We start from the raw sequence: 10,725 nt of genomic DNA on the forward strand, positions 1-10,725 counted from the left end.
TGCTGTCTCGGCGGTTTCGGTCGCCTCTCCTTCATGAGATACCCTAGCAGTGGATCTCACCCTGGCCATTTGTGTTTTCAAGTTCTTCGAGCCGAAGCTGATCTCAGGTGACGAAACGCTTGCTTGGAAATGCAGCGCAGGAAGCTTCGGCTATGGTTAAAAAATTTAGCAGCACAATGACATGATAGCAATAAATGCTCTATGGCAATTTCTCACCAACCCGTCTGTTTATATAGTGCTACAGGGGGAGAAGGCAAACCGCCATACCACTTACACTGGCTGAGCGGTGCACCGACCGACGATCGGAATGCTTTAATCGTTTCCCACCAACGAGCCTAGGGAAGGTGTTTTTCGGACATTCGGCATTCCGAAGCCTTTGCGTTTTTCGCAGATCGAGCTCGTTATGAAAACGATCTAGCACCACGAAGGGGCTACTGTTGGGGGTCTTCTTCTTCGCCGAAGGTCCTCAAGGCAAAAACACCTTCGGTAAGATAATACAAAAGCCATACACGACATGATGACACGGATGGAAGCCGAAGCTATGGTTGAAGAAGCTTCGGCTTAGCATTGTGACGAAGCCGAAGGTCATTACTGACTCAACGGAAAAAGACTATTTAGTCCTTGATCACCCGCATTATGATTGTATGTAAATGTCAGGGGCATAAATGTAATTGTGTCCGGGCTGTGTCCGTGCCTATAAATAGATGAACAGTACCCCCGTACTATTTACGATGGATTGTAATCTATCTCTCACGTCATCTTTGCATTCTCACTTTCTAGCGAATCGAAGGTACAATTGAATTATAAGTATCATTAATATTGTTTCTTATATGCGAATATGAACATAAATAAATTGTGAGGATCTGATCAATATCATTCATTCTTTAGTGTTCTTTCACACTCTTACTCATATTTATATTTGTATTCATATTTACATACTGATATGATGAAGCTACGTCCTTCATGACCTTCGTCTCAAGATCATTATATCCAAAAGGAAATAATGCTTTGAAGGACGAAGGTATTCAGCCATTAACAATTGTGTTGCCTTGTTCTTGATCTGTAGCATTTGAGAACAAGTGATCAACACCAGGCATGTCACAACAATCCACAATCCCAATACCAGCGATGACAGGGGCAATAATGCTCAGAGCAGTCAGCACAGCTCACAGTCTTTAGGCATGCAGCAGACCTCTTACAGACCACCAGCCCCGAGTGGTAGAGGGGGAGAAGCTTTGGCAGAGGAAGGTACAGTAATAAGCCCAGGAAATTGTTCTTCCTGTTCTGTGGAGAGGACAAGGGACACACAACGAGGACATGCGAAGTCACGATCCAAAAGCAAAAGGAAATTGCTGATGCCGAAGCACGACAGAGTCAGCTGAACTAGATCTTGCATACCGCTTCGTGTTACTCTCCGTATATTCCGGAGTACGTAGGCAATCAACAACCTACAGCTTCTGTTGCTTCAGCAAGTCACTCTCAAGCTTCCTGGGCTCAATTACCACCACCCTAACCACTGGCGTCTGCCCCAAGTAATGATCAGCAACCAGAAGGGCATCGTCAGCCTCAGCAACAACGTGACCTTCGGGATCTGTCTGAAGCTCGCGCAGTTAACAGTACTATGCCCGAGTCCAGACATATCTACTGAAGATGATACAATGTTTTTTTCTAAAAGAGAGCTCTGATTTGTTATATTTTTACTCTCTTTGTTTTTATATTTCTTTCTAAAAAGACAATACAGGAAGGTTTAACCTTCAGCTTGATGTAATAAACCTGTGCTTACACCATCGAGTGTGATAAGAGTAAGTTCCAAAGCTCCCAAGTCGTTCCTAAGGGAGCGCAGAGTATGTTCCAAAGCTCAAAAGTCGTTCCTAAGGGAATGTAGAGCTAAGATACCACCTAAATCAAAGGTGAAGAAGCTCCAAAGTCGTTCCTAAGGGGATGCATAACTTAAATACCACCTAAATCAAAGGTGAAGAAGCTCCAAAGTTGTTCCTAAGGTGATGCTAAGCTTAGCTCCAAAGTCGTTCCTAAGGGGATGCAGAGCTGAAATACCACCTAAGTAAAAGGTGAAGAGACTCCAAAGTCATTCCCAAGGGGATGCAGAGTCTGGGTGTGTATCCGTGTGGTTTCTTACTTTCAGTACAAATAACATTCCGCGTCATATCATCATATCATATTGCATAGCATCGCATCATACATCATTTTGCATCACCAAAAAGATATGAAGAAACAAAGGAAAGTTGCTCTTTCGAAAGAATTGACCGGATTATGAATACTATAGCACAAGGCATGCCTTCGGCACATATACCTTCCTACACGAAGTTAATCTTAGTCAGCAATGACATAAGGAGAATCTTTTTCTTCGCGAAGCATGAAAAGAAGGGAAGGAGTTTTTCGTCAACAACTCAAAAACGGTATGTATGAAGATTTCATGCATCACAAAGAAAATATTACATTAATATACATACAAAACTTGATGTTTGTTTCTTACAACAGACGAAAGCCATACACCAGCATTACACTCTCAAGTATACAAAAATTTAGTCTTCCTTCAGCACTTTTTTAGCAGCTTCATTTAGCAGTCTGTCGACGACTTCGTCAACAGCTCCATTAGCGATTCTTATTATGTCTAATGCTAACTTCATGGCGAGGTCAGCTTCGGGGTTATATGGCTCCGATGGAGGTGAAAGTTCAACTACAATAAAAAATGCTGGTTAATTCTGAAGCTGAAAACGAACTTCGAAGCTAAACCTTAGTAAAAGTACCTATAAACCTTGAGCGCTCACTAGCTTCTTCAGCTCGCTTAGCTTCTTCTTGAGCGTAGTGGGATTCTTTTTCATTTTTTCTAATTGCTTCATCAGCCATCTCACGACCGCCCTTCATCCACACATCGGAGTAAAATCTCCCGCCCAGTGTAGAAGCTTCAGCCGAAGGGTCTTTGGTGTCATCCGCCGAGAAAACAAATCCTGGCTGAGCTGCAACCTTAACATGTTCACAACCGGATTTCTCTAAGGTCGCCACGACCCCTGGTGCGCCAGCGAATGCGCAGAAGTCTCCCCAGTCACTTAAAATTTTGTCAAAGGCTTCGACTTCTCCGTTGATCCACTGGACGTCACCATCGGGGTCACCACAGATGAACTTCTGCTCAGAAGAGTATGCTCCCACCTTTGGAAAACTGTCCTTTAGAGTTTTGGCGCATGCTAAGGATATTTTGTAGCATCTCTCTTTGGAGTCGTGAAGCTCTTCGACATTTTTTGTACCCTTAATCTTTCAATTTCGCTTATCTCGTGCTTCCCCAATGAAACTTCAATTTTTTCGCTCGTTTCTGCAAGATTTTTTAAATCTTCAACTTCAGCTTTGTGAGCTTCGGCTTGTGCACTAAGTTTGGCTTCCCTAGTTTTCAACCTGTCCACTAAGGAAAACAATATCTTATCTTTTTCGAGAGCTTCGTTCCTTAGTGTAGTGGCTTCTGACTGAAGATTCCCAAGAGCTATTTGACAGCTCTCATCTTCTGCTTCCTTTTGGGCATTTAAAGCCTTACTTATAATCAAGCCCTAATAATAAAAAAATATATGAGAACATAATGATAGCAAGAAAAGCTACAAATATAGTTTATTTTACAAGAAAAAGTATATGTACCTTCAAGCTATTATAAACAAGGCTATCTGCAAGATCATCCTTCGACATTGCAGATAGGCCGAGTTCAAGCTTCGGGTACCCCATATTTTTCATCATCTCTCGACAGACAGAGATCTCGTTATTATCTGGCAGACAATAAAGGAAATCATCCTCATCATTTCCACTATACACCAAGGATCCTTGGGGGTACTTCAGATCTTTGGCATATTGTCTAGCTTTGACAATCTGCTCCTCCGATAATTGCTTCCCCGAAGCATGTCGCACAATGAACTCTAGCTCTTCGATAGGTGCTCCAGAAGCAGGAGACTTGGATTCCTCAGGGGCACCCTCTTTTTCTAGGATTAGAGGTGCAATTTCCGAAGGTCTTATTTCGGCAGAAACTGAGGGTCCAGCCTCAGAAACAGTTTGCGCCATGCCATCCTCGTCAGATTTCTTTGAAATTTCACCTTCTGTGCTAGGTGCTTCAGCAGAAGCAGGAGTTGATATCTTCACAGATTCCATAACAGCGTCTAGCACGTTGGCCATTCTCTTTTTCCTTGGAGTTGTTGCAAGGATCCTTGATGGCTTCGGCAGTTCCGTTGTGCACGGTGGACTCAGGGCTTTCAACTGCTCTGCCGCTTTCTCCAGTTTTGGCTCTTTAGCCGGTTCTGTCCTAGCTTCGATGGGCTCAGAGTGACTTGGCTCAGACACAGAAGCGGACCCTTAAATTAGCTTTGGCACCTCGGCTGTCTCAATGTGCCTGGGTCGACGCGTCAAAACATTAACCTTTTTTGACTTCGGCGCGCTAGAAGTCGCCGAAGTAGCAGTTTTTCTCTTCTTTCCTTGCTTCCACGAAGGATAATAATAGTCTGGATATACAAATATGATGACATCGAATACCCTGTTTAACCTCCTTTTGCCCCGAGCTCCGAAGGCAGTTGTCATGGTGTCATCTTCGGCCTTCAAATATGCTCCAAGCAATTCATCACTAGCTGCCTCTATGGCATCTAGCCAGTCGTCATTTGGTTTATCAAATTGGCTCCTGTACCTAAAGGTATACTTCAGGTAGACTAAACCACCTTGGTTAGAGCCAGCAGCAGTCTCCTTCAGCATTTTCCACCCATCTGCAAGTGGCCACACTCTATAAGCAATTTGCTTTTGCACTAAGTCCCTTATGCCTATGTAAGTACACACTGTATTGAAGGCCGCCTGGCCTGTTTCTATATCATTCCCAAGGGTAGTGGCTGGCCTCCTAATGCCGAAGCGAGATCATATAGGACGTTGAATGATCCCTTTTACATCCCCGCTTTGACTTAGGTCATTCTTCACGTAGAACCATTATTGTGATGGAACCTCCCAAGGTATTAGGCCCACCTATAGATGTCCTTGTCCTAAGGACCTCGGACAACCATGTAAGTGCACGTAATCACTCGACACGTTCGGTACTCTGAATCCTTATTACATCGCCCAAGAGCGCTTCATCCATCACATAGATATTACATCACATCGGAAGAAAGAATAAGCGGAAGCAGATTACAATACTTAATTTACATTCATAAAATATATAGAGAGAGTATTATTACAATACCGAGGTTATGAGTGCTTAAAATAATATTACAAACTAGGGAGGCAAAACACCCTCCCGCACAAAAGTTTATTGTTTTGAAACTGGGAGGCAAACATCCTCCCACACGCATGATCACTGCTTTGGCTCCTCTTTTGGTACCACCTTTGAACAAAAACAGAAAAACTCCGCTGTTTCCTCACCTACAACAACATGGGTTCGAAAACCCTGAGTACAAAGTGTACTTTCGTAGGTCTTACCCGACAAAAGAAAAAGACTCTCAAGGATATGTTGGTTTGAGGGAGTCAAGGTAAGGCTGATCAAGCATCAAAGACTCTGTTTGTAGAAATGCTAACTAATAGTGGATCCTTAAAAATCCAGTTTTATTGTAAGGTTAAGTAAAGTTATCTTCATCTAGACTTCTTTCTATCCTAGTTCAAGCACTTGGCCTGCACTAGCCATCTTTTATCACCCTTTTTCTTTACTGGATTGCTACGTGTAGGGCAGTGACCAAGTCTTCATGTCCGAGAAGTAACAGTGATCCGAATCGATTAATACCCAGCTGGGGATCTCCAACCACACGACATATGTAGCACTTAACCCTTGCATATGTCAACTCGCCACCGGGGTTCTCAAGACCAGACCGGGTTCATGCCAACCGAGAGCACAGATACACCACCGTCCAGCCTCTTGCCATGGAGGGTACACGCTACTCTCGCCATCTCTCCACTCCCATTGCGTGTTGGCCTTTCTGGTATTGGTCTGCCCGAGGCAAAGCTTACCCATGACGAGGCATGTGGCCAGTTAAAAGGTCCTCAATCAGCAAGCCTACATCGGTATGGTCCTTAATCGACTCAGACGGAGACACTACACTGAGACTTTCTTCTCGTGCAAGTCACCCACCCGGTCTCGTCTTTAACATTTACAACCCAAAGTTTGGTACCTGGCAGAGGTACATCTTTTCTGATGTTGAATCCATCACGGCCATGATGGATTCACCATCAAGTCTTTTCTTTTGAAAACTTCCCATCCCATATGAAGCATCATCTTTGTTTTAAAAACAAACCATTTTGTTTTCTAAGGCAAGACTAAGCATCAGAAAACTTTTAAGTAAAACAGGTATCAAGGAATGGTAAACAGTTCTAAGGAAGGAAATGCAGCAATAGTTTATCACTCAACTCCTATCACCTGATGCATCATTTCAAGTGACAAAGAGTTTAAAACAACAAGGAAAGGGGTAAATGCACCGGGGCTTGCCTTGTGTTGTAGGAGACTCAGGATCTATTCCACAAATGTCAAAGTAGAATCTGTTCTCGATAGGTGGGATTTCAGCTGGTGGGGCAATTTCTTATTCGACAATTACTTCTTCTTCGTTTTCTATACATAACAATACATATACATGAATGCTCATGTGATGCTATGAATATGTAGTTACAATAGGAACACACTAAGTTATATCTTGAATATAACTTTCCTTCACAGTACATCTGAGTCACTAGGGTTTTCTGAGTTAGTACCCTATTAGGGTTAGGTAAATTCTACCTTAGGAAGCTAGGGTTTTGGGTTTAGGATCAAACAATGTAAAAAACATGCCAAACTTTACCCAAGGGCTTTAATTATCATATTAAGCTTACCCAAAAAGTTTTATGATTTTTGGGGCTACCAGTTTAATTCTAAAATTCTAAAAGACTAGGCTTATGCATCTTTAAATGCTCCATAATTCATGATTGGGATTAAAAATCTTGGAACTATTTTTATTAAATACTAGAGGAATTTAGGAGTCTAGTAAAATTGGTCCCATATTTTTTTTATCATTTTTCTAGAATTTTCTATAAATTTTCTAAGCCTGACTGAAAAAGAAAAAGGAAAGAATGAATAGTGTTGGGCTGAAACTAGCCCACGTCCAGGCGAAACACGTCCGCGCGCGCCCGCGCTGGCGGTCTTGCACAAAGGATCCCGACGATTTGAAAAACTAGTAAAGAATCCCTTGCCACTATTTATCACTGACATTCTCACTTAGGCCCCTGTATTTCTGTTTCTTTACTTTGCCAAGTCCACGACGGTGAACAACGACGAGCATGCCTCCGACGAACTTGTACTGGCTGGAGCACACAATGGCTGGTGCCCTAACTTGCCTAACACCAAATCCTACCCCAGGCGACCCTAATCCCTCCCTCAATTGCGCAAATCTAGCTCAGATTTTGTCTGCTCACGACGGCGGTGAAAACCGGAGACAAATCGAGATGTTCTTGGTGATTCAGTGAGGTCTAGCTCAATCAAACGGGTCTACGAGCAACAGGAGACTTAAGGGAGGCTAGAACATCAAGCAGAGAAGCTTGAACTAACCTGTAGAGGGTGGCCACGATGAGATGTCTCACAACGGCGTTCCAACCGATTTGGGGGAAATTTGAAATTCGCGAGCTATGGTGGCTAATCGGAGGTGAGGGCTGGTGCACTGGGTGCATAATAACCTAACGGAGCACACTGAGTGCTCAATTTATAGAGATCAATAGCGGTGGCATCCAATTTAGGGAAGACACGCGGGCGGGTAGAGAGAGGGGTGAGTTACCGACGAGCGCTAACGTGGCTTTCACTTAGGCAATGTCTTAGGCGATGGACAAACTACCAAAGGCGGTTTACTACAACGTGGTAACGCTTCTCAGCACGTGGTGTCCAGGCGGCAAGCGGTAGACTCCGGTGAGGTCATCTGGACCGGCCGCAGGGCAAGTGGGTACGGCGGCCAGCTCACGGCCTCATCTGTGGTCGAGATCTTTTCACCGCCGGCCAATATCCGCACACAGAGCGCATCAATCACGACGCCGGCGAGGATCGTGGCGCGGGGTTCACCGGCGGCACGTTCACTGCATCTGAAGATCTTTTCGTTCACTGTACCATTAGGATCTTCTTCAGTTGTTCTGACAGAGCATCTTCCAGGTGTCTTTCTTTGATTTCTATGTGAAAAGCTACCGATCGGGTTATAGCAAAGTTATTCACCTATATACCAGCTCCAATTCGATCATAGGAACCTTGGCCATTTGCTTACTCGATCAAGCTTAAATCGGCTCCAAAGTTCATCAGAACTCACTGTCAGTCAAGTTTCAGTGTTAGGGCTGACTGACATCCCGACTTCAAGTGCATTTAACTCTAATTTTTGTATAGCACCAATGTCTTGTCACTTAAGCAAAGTTGTACTCCTATCATAGCTCTACAAGATTGCTGTATTGACCTGGGGCAAAATCTTCATGAATTGAGAAACACATAGCTCCAAAGTTGGCTCCATCTCACTGAATTTCAGACTTAGCCATATGGTGTTCATGGGACTTTTTGCAAATAAGTCCAAATCCTTCCATACCACTTGAAAATCCTCCAATGTGAAAGTTACTTGGTTTTTGATGCTCTATCACTTTGATATTTGCACTTTGGTCCAAAAGTGCCTAGAATTTGAATTCACCCCCTAGGGTACAATTTAGGGTTTTCTAGGGTTTTTTTAGGGTTTTGGGCACTTTAGGGTTTTTGTGCCATTCAAATCCATCACTCTTAATCTCTTTTGGGTGTTTCCAAAGACTTTTGAGATTTTACTCACTTTGGCTTATTGTCATTCATATGCCCTAATCCTAGGGTTAAGTACCCTACCCTAGGGTTAAGCACACTTCAAGTCACCACATCACAACTTGTTTTGAAATTTTACCTAGTGAATGCATTCTAGGTGTAACAAACAAAATGAAATGTCAATGCATATGATGTTATGCTCAAGTTTTAGTGCCAGTAACAACAGGGGTGTTACCATTACTGCATCTAGGACCCAGACCATCTCTTCCGAAATGTGGGAATTGGGTAGCTCTTCTCAGACCAAGGCACAAAACTGTAACAACCAAAGTTGTTGTGATACTGCTCCTTTCTGGTAGCCTTCGTCTCATAAGACAACTCATGGATGTTGCAAAAGCACCTCGCATCTGGTTCTAGTCCTTGGCTCCTCATAGCCCATATAAAGATGCCCACTTTAATGATGGCTTCGGGAGTAAGTTGATGAAGGTAAATTTCAAAGGTTTTCAGAACCTCGACCAACAATTTTTCTAGGGGGAATCGAAGTCCCGCTTTCATGAAGCTTCTGTAAGCTACCACTTCATCAGCTTTGGGAAGAGGAACATTATTCTCTCCTCCGGCCATTACGATTGAGATATCATGGAAATACCTCCCCCTCATTACATCAATCTGCCCTTGTTTAATAGATGATTTTCCGAAGATAACATGGCTTGGTCTCTAGACCGATCTTCGGCATCTTGATTTCCACTTTCTACATCAAAACTTTCACTATCGCAGGAGTTTTCAGATATTCCAGCCAACATCTCATTTGCAATCTTTTCTGCGTTGGTTTTTTCCATAGCTTCGTGAAATCCAGCCAGCGCCGGATCAATAACCTTATTTTCATCAGCCATTTGGTCGATGGTTGCTAGAATGCCGAAGCTTAAAATCTAATTGAACTTGACGAGCCAAGAAAGGTTAAAATGACGAGCGCAATGTAAGCAACTGAAATAGCACGAAAAATACTCACAATGCATGCTTCTATTCATATGTTCAGAGCCCCACAGTTTGGTGGGTCCCGCAGGTCAGTGTAATTCGCTATTCTAGCTAAGGGAAGGTGTTTTTTTGGACCTTCGGCTAAAGGCCTTCATTCACATCACAATCTAAATTTGTTACAAAGAAACAAATCAATACTGCGAGGGGCTACTGTTGGGGGGCTTCTCCTTCCGAAGGTCCTCAAAAACATAATTAACCATTTGTTTTCAGTGTAAGCTGTTACAAGAAACTTTGTCTTCAAGATACAAGCTTCTCCCTTATGATGAAGGCACACAAGATGAAGACAGATCCAAAGAGGATAAGAGTAAACGCCGAAGCTATCACCAGATGGACAGCTTCGGCTCGCAATGAAGATGTTGAATAATGATGATGATCGAAAGAGGAAAATACTACTTAGTCCTTAATAACTTGTATTATGATCATGTGTAAATGTTGAGGACATAAATGTACTTTTGCTCTAGCTACGTCTCGTGCCTATAAATAGATGAACAGTAACACCGTACTGTTTACACTAGATTGTAATCACTCTCCCGCATTCTCGCCGTCGAGCATGTCGAAGGTATCAATGTAATATCAATATTGTTGAATATTCATTTACATTTTATGGAGCATGAATATAAAAGGATTAACGAAGATCCAATCTTCATCTTTACCCTCTCACATTTCCATTCATATATTAAATAATGAATGCTTGTCTTTCATGATCTTCGTCTGATGAGTATTATCTCCATGTGGAGATAATGCTTCGGAAGACGAAGATCCTTAATCCTTAACAATTGTGTTGCCTTGTTCTTGATTCATAGCATTTGAGAACGAGTGACCAACATGATGAAAGTGAGATTGTTACAATATGAGTATCAAAAAGGTTATGAAAAGTGAAATAGATTGTACCTCCTCTTTTTCTTTGTTGGTATCATCTTTTACTGAGCTAATAATAATGTCTTTGTGTGATGTAGCACAAA

Source organism: Zea mays, chromosome 1 (genome assembly GCF_902167145.1).
Source record: "Zea mays cultivar B73 chromosome 1, Zm-B73-REFERENCE-NAM-5.0, whole genome shotgun sequence".
Lineage (NCBI taxonomy): Eukaryota > Viridiplantae > Streptophyta > Magnoliopsida > Poales > Poaceae > Zea > Zea mays.